Source organism: Temnothorax americanus, unplaced genomic scaffold (genome assembly GCF_048541705.1).
Source record: "Temnothorax americanus isolate GAGA-0224 unplaced genomic scaffold, ASM4854170v1 Scaffold21, whole genome shotgun sequence".
NCBI classification, from domain to species: domain Eukaryota; kingdom Metazoa; phylum Arthropoda; class Insecta; order Hymenoptera; family Formicidae; genus Temnothorax; species Temnothorax americanus.
The window spans coordinates 755,184-767,307 of NW_027509349.1; the positions used below are offsets into that span (position 1 = coordinate 755,184).

At 35.5% G+C, this 12,124-nt stretch overlaps 1 protein-coding gene across 3 annotated transcripts in view; it reads left to right on the forward strand.

Annotated features, from left to right (window-relative positions):
• Positions 1–12,124, forward strand: part of Rho-5 (rhomboid-5) — a 92,384-nt gene that overhangs the window by 23,382 nt on the left and 56,878 nt on the right. The gene's annotated exons all lie outside the window — the stretch shown is intronic.

Consider the following 12,124-nt stretch of genomic DNA (forward strand, 5'->3'; position numbering starts at 1 on the left):
AAAATGCTGTTGTAGAAAAACAATTGTAAACTATTTCGTACAACTGTCTTTGGCAAAATGTGTGTCACATACATTTTACGAATAGAGAAAATTAAATAAAAAAATAGATAAGTAAGTAATTAATTAAGTTAGTAATTACTACAAATAATAAAAATATTAAGTGCAAGTGTAATAAATGCATCGTATATCTGCACATGACTCATGTATCCAATTTGTACATTGCAAACATTTAATCCAATCTTTTTTACTTTCTGAATATTTTCCATTGCATATATATATATATATATATATATATATATATATATATACTAGACACAAGTATTCTTTTTCATTAATATCTTTTCTATTTGCTATATATATTTTCTTTTCTTTATCTTCTTTTTCTATCATTTTCTTTCTTTTTTTTTTAAAGTAAGTACAGGAACAGAAATTTTAAATTAAGTTATTATATTTGTAAGAAGTAAATAGATACATCTATCACAAACAACGGTTTTTTAAAAATATGATTGTATAAAAACAATGTACAAGCATCGAACAAATTCAAAATTTATTTAGTATAGAAAACTGTGCTGCTATAAAATCATATAGAACGCTTTTTATGGAAATCTCCATAAGAAACGTTCCTTCAAAATTTTTTTAAAAATATTAAAAAATTACCTGAAGATAATTCAGTTATTTTAGATTTGTTTAGGTTGAAAATTCTTCTTTTGTATGTCTTCTTTTTTACATTCTCGTTTTTCTTTATTCTTTTCTTTCTTATTTTTGCACTATAGTTAATCGAGCTTCAGCCTTAAGTAAGGGTCTGATATTTTCAAGCTCACCATCAGCTGATCGTTCCTTCTTAAACAGTGCTACTGGACCTAGATAATAGCGTAGATATATTGAAATATAATAGATATATTAAAATAGATAGAGATATATTAAGATATATTAAAAATATGTATTTAAAATTCAATTAAATATAAACTATTTCTTATTCTTCATCAAAAATAGTGTGTGTGTGTGTGTGTTTGAAAGATGAGTGCAATAAGGATTACCTTACCTGCTTACACTATACAATCATCGAGGATGACAAAAATATTCGTGTGAAATTGTACGAGATAATCGAGCTTTGTAAAATTCCAAGAAGAACGGGATTATATGACGAGTTACCGTGCGTGTTGATCGAAGAAGATAAATGTAATCTAACAGAATATGTCTCAAAGTTCTCGTGATTTATTACATTTCTACCTACCTGAAAATACAAGACATCTTCTATTTAATTATAATACCTTATCTTTTCTTCGGTTTTTCTGATGTACAATAATATGAGACTGCATGCTCAAACATTAATATAATTCAATGCGTATATAAGATTAACGTCAAACCTTAAAAAATAAATGATTACATCCGTTGTAATTATCGACCGGCAACAACTACATTTATTAATACACATTTTAAAGAAATAATAAGATAGAAGGTTACTTACATCTTCTGCTTTTCTTGCTTTTATCAGCATTGTAACGAATCACATGTTTACATTCGCACGCGTCTCACGCGCACGGCAACAGCAAGTCAAGCTAAGCGTGCCGTAATATGAGTCAACATATCCCATCCCTACATATGCCAACATACCCCACATCCCTACGTACGTTAATTTTAGTCATTTTATTATAATAAATTACTGTTCCTCAAAATGACATCTTGTATAGCAACAGAACCTTTTTTTTTTAACTAATAATACGTTACTTAGATTTACTTCTCAAGCTGAAGAATATTAATACGATATTTTGAAACGCTTGAAAATTTACTTGCCACCTCTTGAATCAGATTTTTCTCTTTTTTTATTGTAATACTTGTCTGATTTAAATATAACTTTGGGGGAAGTACCTATGTCATAGAAGAGATATTTTGTGATAACTTTTCCATATTGTTTCTTTCAATAAATACATAAACGGAACGCAATGCCAACTTGCCTCTTGTGCCAACGAGATTTTTTTTTATCTCGTATTTATTTTGATTTTTTGATTTCTGAGTTTTTAGCTTCGTGACTTTTTATTTTCTTTGACTTTTCTTATTAGTCTCTTATTCATACGAGAAAATCGAGAAATCCATAAAATTTCCTGAATTGCCTACAGCAGTCTTTTCTTTTCCTTTGACGAAATAGTTTTGGAAGCCGAAAAGTTTTAATAATCTTAATTGTTCAGATTCAAATATATTTTATTTTCCATTTCCTTTACATCGAATTATACACTTTTCTTTACGCCCCTGCGGCTCAGATAGAAAAAGCTGCAGATTTGTTTCTCCAAACGCAATTTCTTGTTTTCTTTCATATTTATTATTTATTATTTTTATTTCTAAGTCCTTAGCTTCATGGCGCTTTTCGTTTTTTTTACTTTCCTTGTTAGTTTCTTTATGCGAGAAAATTGAAAACTCCATAAAATTTTCCGAATTGCTTACAGCAATCAGAAAACTTGTGAAAAATTGTTTTTGTTTTTCTTTGATGAATAACTTTGGTGAAACTGAAAAGTTTTAATAATCTTAATTGTTTAATTTTAAATATATTCGCTTTTCTTTATGTCCCATAGTAGAAAAAGCTGTAGATTTGTTTGTCCAAACGCAATATTTCTTGTAACTTTTTATCTTATATATTTTGATTTTTTATTTCCGAGTCCTTCACTTCATGGCTCTTGACTTTTTTATCTTCCTTAGTTTTTATGCGACAAAATTTATAAAATTTCCTGAATTGTCTACAGCAGTCAGAAAACAATAAAAAAATTTTTTTATTTTCTTTAATGGAAAATTTTTTCCTTTCCATTGAAAGCTAAAAGATTTCGATAATCTTAATTGTTCAAATTATTAATCGTTCCTCAATCGTCTCTCAAAAATTCCTAAAAAAGATTGAAAATTATTTTATAGTTGCGTAGAAATGTCTCACATAAAAGATATAAATTTATCATTTCTCAGAAGTAAAGGCTGAGATTTAAATAGAATAATCTTCGATAATTTAGACGACACATGTAATTCTCTACCGGAGCCCGAGTTGGTTTTTGGGGCGGAACGCAACGTAGGAAAATTAGAATCTGCATAATACGGCGTATATATGCGCTATTATAGGAGGCAGGCAAGTCCTTTTGTTCTTAAGTCACCGATGCGGATTAGCGGCGTATTCTACATTTATTAGCGGAAGTTTGTAGTGCCCGAAACTCGGTAGCTTCCGATTCTGGCACGGTTAATTTGACATGCCCGGGGAGCCCGAGAGGGAACGTCTCTCTCGGCTCTCTTATTTCGAAGTATCGAAGTGACGAGTAAATTCGATGTTACGGCGAATTATCTGCGCCGTATGTATATATCGTGAAACTGGAACGCTGCTAAGACGATATAATTTTGTGCGAATGGAGTTAGCTCTCAATTTGTAACGTTTAAGTGGCGCACGATAGGTATCATTAAATAAAAGTATAAATTTTAATTTAAATATTAAACGATGCACACCCACGAGAGGATTACCGCGTTTTAAAAGTGGGTTCCGCGGTTCATGTATTATATCTGTGCAATCACGATCACGTTTTATCTATATAATCATGCACGTAAATTAAATTTATATAGTACCAAAATTTTAATTTTGGATTTTTTATTAGAGAATTTTTCATTAAACCGTTAAAAATTTATTAACAAATTTAAAAAAGACAATAAAAGAGGACTGACGTGTCTCAAAAGTGAACCTTTCACAAGAAGCTTTATCTTCTTGTCTTAAGGCAGTAAAAGGATAAATAAAATTATCATTTAATACATTCAAAATTGCGTTTCACCTATATAATTCATCGCGTAAATTAAATTTAGCTTAAAACCTTTTGAATTTTTTATGACAGAATTCTTCATTAAATCTTAACGTAACGAAATATATTGCGTATCTTTTCGAAAAGAAAAGCTTTTGTTATCAACATGGTAATGAATAGAACAATAGAAGAAGCCACGTCTCAAAAATAATTCTTTTACGAGAAGCCTTATTTTCTTGCTTTAAGGGGATGCTGGAGCGACGGCGGCTCCAGCATCACCTTAAGGCGGTAAAAAATAAATCAGAAAAATAAGTTATTACGTAACACCTTCAAAATCACATTTTACCTACATATAATTTATTGCGTAAATTACATTTATATGGTTTTTATTTGTATATAGTTCTACTAAATCTTTGATTTCAAATTTTTTTTATTAAAGCATTTTATTAAACTCTCTGACATAACACAAGTGTGGGACAGATTGCGTGTTTTTTCGAAAAGAAGAGTCTTTGTCATGATGCAACGAATAGAACAATGGAAGAAAACTCTTATGTCTCAAACGTGAACCTTTCATTGGAAACTTTAATTTCTTGTTTTAGTAAAAAATTTAATTAGATTTTCATATAATATACGTACAAAATCATATTTTACCTACATAACAAATTAAATTTATATATAGTTCCGAATTTTTTATTTCAAATTCTTTATCGGAGAATCCTTCATCAAACCGTCAGGTGACGTAAAGCGTGGAACATATTGCGCGTCTTTGCAAAAAGAAGAGCCTTCTCATCATGCGGCAGCGAATCGCAGAGGGGGGTGGGGAGAGAGGAGGGTGAGGGAGGACGAGCAGAAGAACCTAATTGAAGGGTCGATCGCATTCGACACGTCGACGCGCGAATGAGGGTCGATTATTGCCGTGACACCCGGTACACACGTGGTACTCTCGCGTGCAGTTTCCATCCCGTATATGTACGTTACGTTGTACAAGTTTCGCGATAACGTGCCGTAACTATAAGATATAACTTTCGACGTAATTTCCTGTGTCCCGACACGTACACCGCGCGCGTGCGAACGAGAGAAGGGGGAGGGGTGAAGTGTGTGTGTGTGTGTACACACATATACTGTGCCAACAATATCGCGTGGCAGCCGGTTAACGAGGCTGCTGCGGCTACATGAGACACGATCTTACAGGGGACACAGGACGTGCTTCCAGTTTTGTAATTAGCGCCGATACATATTTGCCCTGCCGCGGCGAAAGCCCTTCCCTACCCCAACATATCTCGCGCGAAGATCAAGCGTGGATATATGCGACTTTCACCCCCACACACGTCGATTACCTACCCTCGCATTAATCGTGTTATCTCCGTCCGCGATCACCGGCCGCCCGCCGCGTCGAGCGTACGTACTTCCTATTGTCGCAATTCTATTGTCTCATCGATTTGTTTCTTAATCTGAGCTCGAATCTAATTTTTGAAGCATATATATAGAATACGCCGCGATTCGATGTTTTACCAGCGTTACTTAGCCCGCAGTGAGTGACGGATAATCGTATCGATTGTCCCGCCGACAATCCAACTGATTAGCTGTAATGAGCACGGCTGCGTTGTGTGCGCCGCTAATTTTGCTATTGCAGCTGCGACGCGCCGGCACGCGTGCATCGTGTACACGAAATTAATTATCACCGGGCGAATAATTAATTATCGCGTTCGGTTCATCTCGTAATGTTGTCCGCGCCAATCAGCCGGCAACGACGATAAACTCGTGCGGAACGTAGCAGCTGGCATTTTACGGAAACTGCACAACCGCGGCGGCGTTCAGTGAAACAGAATTCCTCGACTCGAAGGAATTTGAGAGATTGGATTACAGTTGGAACAATTGAATCTTGATCGAATCTTTTTCGTTCTTTCTCGTAAGTAAAGAGGATTAGAAAGTAATAAATAAATTTTAATTAATGTAATGGAAAAAGCGAATGGATTGTTATATAACCAATAACATTTCAGCGAAATAATATCGATGTTATTATCGTATATAGGTATCGATTTGATAAATAAATAAAATTTGCTTAAGATATATTTTCTGTACCTTCATATATAAAGGAAAGAAAAGAAAAATGTTAATATTTTAGAACCAATTTATTGCCATGTTTAAATATGCTTCCAGAAAACGGCTTTTAATTAATCTGACATCTTAATTAATTTAAATCGAAGGAACTAACAATAAATCAAGAAATTATGTAGTAATTAAGGACGTATTGATAGTCGTTTTAGAGTATAGTAATCCAACATACACAATAAGGTTCTCCGGATTCCGAAGTCGGGAGAGATTAATATGAGCGCGATAAATAAAATCGAACAATGGCGATTGAGTAGACGATTCTCTCGAGGAGACGAGGCTGGTGCAGAATGCGCGATATAACAGCCACGTCTTATACCGTCGCCATTACTCGACCGACAAATAAGATTTTATGGCCTCGCGCGCTCCACGACCCATTTGCCGGGTACCGGTCATCGATCGGCGTACAGCGGCTTGCTCGGCATTTTTCTCTCAGCGAAAAACACTGCGCACATGGCGTGTGTTGTCAAATGTTATAACTCAACGCAGCTGATTGATAGTTTTCGATTATTAATCTATCTGGGGAACCGTGGCCGGTTCGCAAACCAAAATTCATGTAAACGCGCGTATAAACAATGAAACAATGGCTGTGCGGCTAAACCCCGATTGCCAATAATAGTCCAATTTAAAATTGCGGCATAATGTACGAACGCGTCTGATGTGAAATAATGATAATTTATGTCCTTATGGTAAACGATAAACGATCGTTGGCACTTGGTGGAGAGATTGACGTCAGATTGACGCCAGAGAAGACGCGGCTGAAAGGACATTTGGTCCGAATTTCTCAGATTCTTCGATACGATACATTTAATAATGTTAATAAGTAACTTTTTATAAAATTGAAATTTGCGCAACAAGCGAGTGTCAGTGGCCCGCGATACTTTGCAAAGTTGCCGTATTTCCCCCAACGCTTTGGATATTTCCGCTCGATATTTTTCCGCGATTTTGTCAGGCGAATTAGGAAAATGGGGGTCGAATCGGGCAAAAGCGCGAGAGAGACAGAGACAGAGAGAGAGAGAGAGAGAGAGAGAGAGAGAGAGAGAGAGAGAGAGAGAGAGAGAGACAGGGGAAATATCTGCACGAAGGGACAAAGCCGTCGAGTGGCGGACGTGAATTTATTGCATTCAGACGAGGCGAAATCGAAAGGGGGGAGGGGGGCGAGAGTTGACCGGAAGAGGCAGAGGGATAGCGGACGATAGGGGGTAACATCGGGGGATAGGCGACACGGGTGGGGCGTGGCAGAGTGCGTTGCTTATTAATACTTTCCTATTATTTATCATCCTTCATAAATACCGACCTCACTCTGGGGATGCTTACCCCCGGGAAGAGAGGCGCCGGAGAGCGAGGGAGCAGAAAGATGATTTATTAAGGCCTCAAAAGAGTCGCCACGGGGGTTTTCTTCTGCGTATTAATCCGCGGATACGTGTTAATATATTTATATCAGGTGTCCCGTATATATATATATATATATATATATATATATATATATAAGTCGTGCATTCTCTCATTCGTACATCGGGTTGCATGATCGCTGTAAATTATCTTTAGATCGTTTTGTATATGATAAATAATGTTGCGCTCGCCGCGCCACACTTTCACTTACTCGCACTCACGCGCTCGGAGCTCGCGGAAATGAAGGGAACTCAATGTTTAACAGCAAAGCAATCTCAACGTTTATTAGAAGACTCGTTACAGGTCCAGCGGCTCGATGACAAATCTGACGGTTGTTGTTAAATCAAAAATCAATCCGGCTCGTTGCTAAGGACGCTTCGCGACTCTCATACTTGTGCCAGGCGTCATTTCGGGCATTTCTTGCGACTGAAAATCGGATTTTGAATCCTTTTTTCTCATTTGTTCAATGATCCATATATTATACATTTTTAAAATATATTTTAAAATATTCAAACACGCTATCTCGAATGACAGATTTAATTGACTTTTAACAGGATTTTACAGAACTTTACGTTTTTATAATTTTCATGCCCACAAATATTACGTTTGAATTATTAATTTAAGACTCTTAGGCAGTTTCAATATTAATTAATTTTAATATTACAAAATTAAATTAAATTTTCATTTTTAATATTATATCTAGTAATATAATTTTAATAGCTTTTTACAATTTACAAGTGTGTTTCTGAATGACAATTTTAATTGGTTTTTAGGATAGCTTGTTAATTATAGCGAGCGAAAGTGACACTATGGTGATAGAATAATAATTGCCTCGCATGATCTCAGGCTAATCCAACTTGGAATCTACCGGCGGCATACTAATTCGGGCACTTTTAGACTCGCATGACCCGGGGAGTAGCAAACGGAATTGAGAATCCATTAGCAACCAATTGAAATTCCGATCCAGCTCGCTAAAGAGTGAAGTACTTAAATACTTTTATGCGTGGGCGACGAACGCCTTTTGCTATTATTATAGTTTTGTGAGACTCCATTACCGTCGGTGTGATTGCGAGATTAAAAAATTTCTTAGTGCGATAGTGTCGGATCGCAGAAATACGAAATTTCAGAATCGAAAAATACATTTTTTTTTAGTGAATATTAACGGCAGAAAGAATATATTTCTTTTGAGCGATTCAATATATAATTAACGATTTCGCGCAAATTTAATTTAATTATTCTATATATAAATTTTTAATTATTCAGAAAAATTATACTTTTTATATTAAAAGTGTATTTACAAAGACTGCCAGATAAAATTTTATTCTCTGTCAATAATTTTAATAATCTCATTACAATGTGAAAATGATGTGAAAATGAAATAGAATAAATTAATATAAATCCGACGGTAATTATTGAGCAAAAAGGTATATTGTCTCGGCAATCGACAAATTAAAAAGAGTTAAAAAAATTAATAATGATCAAATACCAAAATGTCAGAGAATGTGTGGTACAAATTTTATAAAAAAATAACGATAGTCTTTGAAAAATGGAACTTATAATAATATTAATAATGATCTTTTTATAATAAATCACTGATCTTGTTATAAACAAATTTAGATTACGTTAAAATACATTTCTTGAGTGTTAAAAGAGAATTGAGAATAATTAAGGGGATCCTATAGAGTGACGGCCGAACTCCGACGGGAAAGCGCTCTCATCTAATTGTAAGCGGAATTATAAGAATATCGATTATCTTGATCATTCTGTCCTTATCAAATATCTGTCCTTGTCAAATTGTAACGCCATGTATGTACACTGCGTGTGTGTACGCATGCATAAAATCTGCGATCAGTGAAAATCTTTCTTATTAGCAAGTTAGACATCAAATATAATTTTTTTCAATTTTTTTAAGTTTTTAGTTTTCAATTTACCACTTCACCCATCATTTCTGTATGTATACTTTAAACGTGTTAAAGGGATTTCAAATCTGTAAAGCCAATTCGGAGAAAATCATGCACCTATAAATAACGGTCATTGCCGTCGCTCCATCAGGAGGTCCCCAACAGAAGTGGAATATTTTTATATCGACAATTTTTAGATCAAGCTCACGCGTGGTGCATTAACAGTTTCTTGCTTAGGGGTTGCGGCGGTACTCGTAAAATCGGAAATTAGAGGACTACGCCAGCGGGGGTTGGGTGGCAGCGACCAGGTATTTAAATGGATTCAATTTGGATCGGTGCCAGGCAGGCTCGTGCCAACCGTCGAAAGATGCTCGTAAAAGATGAAACTCTCGACTCGTCGGACGAATTAATCGCCATCCCGGCAAATCGAGTCGCTATTAAAGAAGTCGCGATGCGAGTTCGATAAACGATCTGACCTAAAACTATCGAGATTCATGTCGCATTTAACACTTTCGATACTGCATTTTATCAGAGTTCCACTAATTCTCCTATAAAGTAATATAATTCATTGATCTTAATTTTCGTATTTATACCTATTTCATTAACGTAATCATTGTATATCGATCTGCTAAAAGTAAATAGAATTTGTCTAAAATTTAGATTAGTTTGTATTTTCACATGAAAGAAAAAAGAGAGAGAGAGAGAGAGAGGAATTCTTATTTTAAAATTACCGTATTAATTTCTAAATATATTTTTACAGAAAATAATTTTTAATTATTATAATTTTCCTAATTTACTTAACTATTGCAGAAAATTGAATAATTTTTAAATCTTCTTTTGAAATGGTTATTAAATCTAATGCTAAAGTCTATAAATTATATATATAATTAATGCTAAATTTCTTCTATTTTAAAAGAATTAAATTTTTTTTTCGTAAAAAAAGTGAAATTCAAAAAGTGTACGTTTTTCTATGTATATATATCTCTGAATAATTCTGATCTCTTTTAATATAATTTAACTTTTGAAGCTTGGAACGGTGCGCTGGAATTTCTCTCTATCGCGGTGCAAAAAGCCACCTCCGTGCAATCTCGCCCGGTATCGCCCTGGAAAAATTTTCCGTCATAAATATTTCACGCGGCGTCGGGGTTGGGAAGGCCCGGCGTCGTCGTTTCGCGGACGACGGGCGACGACGTCCTTCGACGTGACTTCCGAAAATTCCGTCGGGATGGTGAATATTCCCTCGGGGCGGGCGCCCGCCATCGGGGAACGCGGCCCACGCGTGACACGTGTCGCGCGCACGTACGCTCGTCAACTGCCGGATAAAACCATTTGTCAAATTCAGTTCTGCCGAACGAGGGGAGGCTCTCTCGAATTTCTTTGACGTTCCGCAGAAGGAATAGGCAGCTTGCCCGGACGCGCCGGAGCCGGAAGTGGCGTCCGACGATGCGAAATGATAGAGAGCAGAGCACCGTACATGTAGCGCTTTCTACGGAGCTTAAATCGAATAATCTTCTAAATGAAACAATCTTCTAAAAAGTATCTCGACTCTTCTCGTCATCTTATTACTTTTGTTCTTATTACTAAGACATCTTATTGTAACACCGGTAACGAGAGGATAATATTGGTACTTCCTCTCGACACATCTCATGTTTCTTTCTATATTGTTTTGTATATGGAATCTCCGTTGCAAAGCCACTTTGGTTTTTTCTAGGTCATCACACACGAGACAGAAAACGTAGCGCGCGCCGCCGGCGATTTTCGCAATTAGCGAATTTAGCGTGTTGTACAAACGCGTTTTTAGTTCGTCGTTCGTTTTCAGCGCGAATCAAACTCCGTTACCAGACGTCCCACGCGTTATCTCAATATTTCCTCGCTCGGCTAAGGGCTCTCGGGATAATTCAAATATTACGCTGGGGACAATCGTGGGAACATCTGTCCTCGTAGTTTCCGCGCGGTAAACTCACTTTTTGGATTTATGTTAATTCGTAGAAATTAAAGTACGTGTTACACGTACTTTAATCTCTTTACTGTCTGTAATACAAAATATTGCAAGCGACAGAATATGTCACGAGAGAGAGAGAGAGAGAGAGAGAGAAAAGAAAATAAAAAATAAATTATATTTAGTTTGTTTACTTTGTTTATTTTTGTTTGCTTAAAGATGTTAATAATATTACACTTTTATGTCACATTTTGAATACGTTGTAATTATTATTTTAAAAGTTAAATTTATATAATTTTTATTTGGAGTTGTTCCCTCACAAATGTATTCACACGAAATGTCATCACATATTAATTTATCTGCAAAATGTTTAATTGTTCCTATTTAATTCACGTGATAAAAATGGGTAAAAATCTCGTCAAAAATATGAAGCGACGAACTTTATCGTAATTATTTTATAAACTTATGTTGTGTGTTAATTACAAATCTGTCCGATAATAAGTGGATTACGTATAACAATTATAGGAAGTTTATATTAATTTACAGAAATCGAAAAAACCGTTTCTGATGAATGTAAAAATTCTGTAAACAATTCTGCCATCAATTCTGCCATCAATTTGAATTATAATGGCAAGGAATTTACGACGCGTTTGTTTTACCGTTTGCTGTTACTATGCGAGAAGAATGGCGGTCGCGATGAATAAGAGCGGTCGATCAAATATTTATATCGAGTCGCCGTCGGAGAATGCCGCATCTCGCGATGCATCACGGGAATTGAAGCACGGGCGATCGAGAGGGAAACCGGGCGGTTTTCGAGCCGAGGAGAAGAATGAAAAGAGAGAAAAATAGAAAAATAGTTGGTTACAAAGTAAATGCAGAATTTTTATTCTGCACATTTCTGCAATGCGTCTATCGAGAGTGAAAGAAGTTACGCGCGATTGGCGGAAATGTTTGCGTGTCGCAAAAATAAAACTGCGGTGTTCTCAGTGGCTGTTAAAAAGTAAAGCAAAAAAAGTCAATTACAT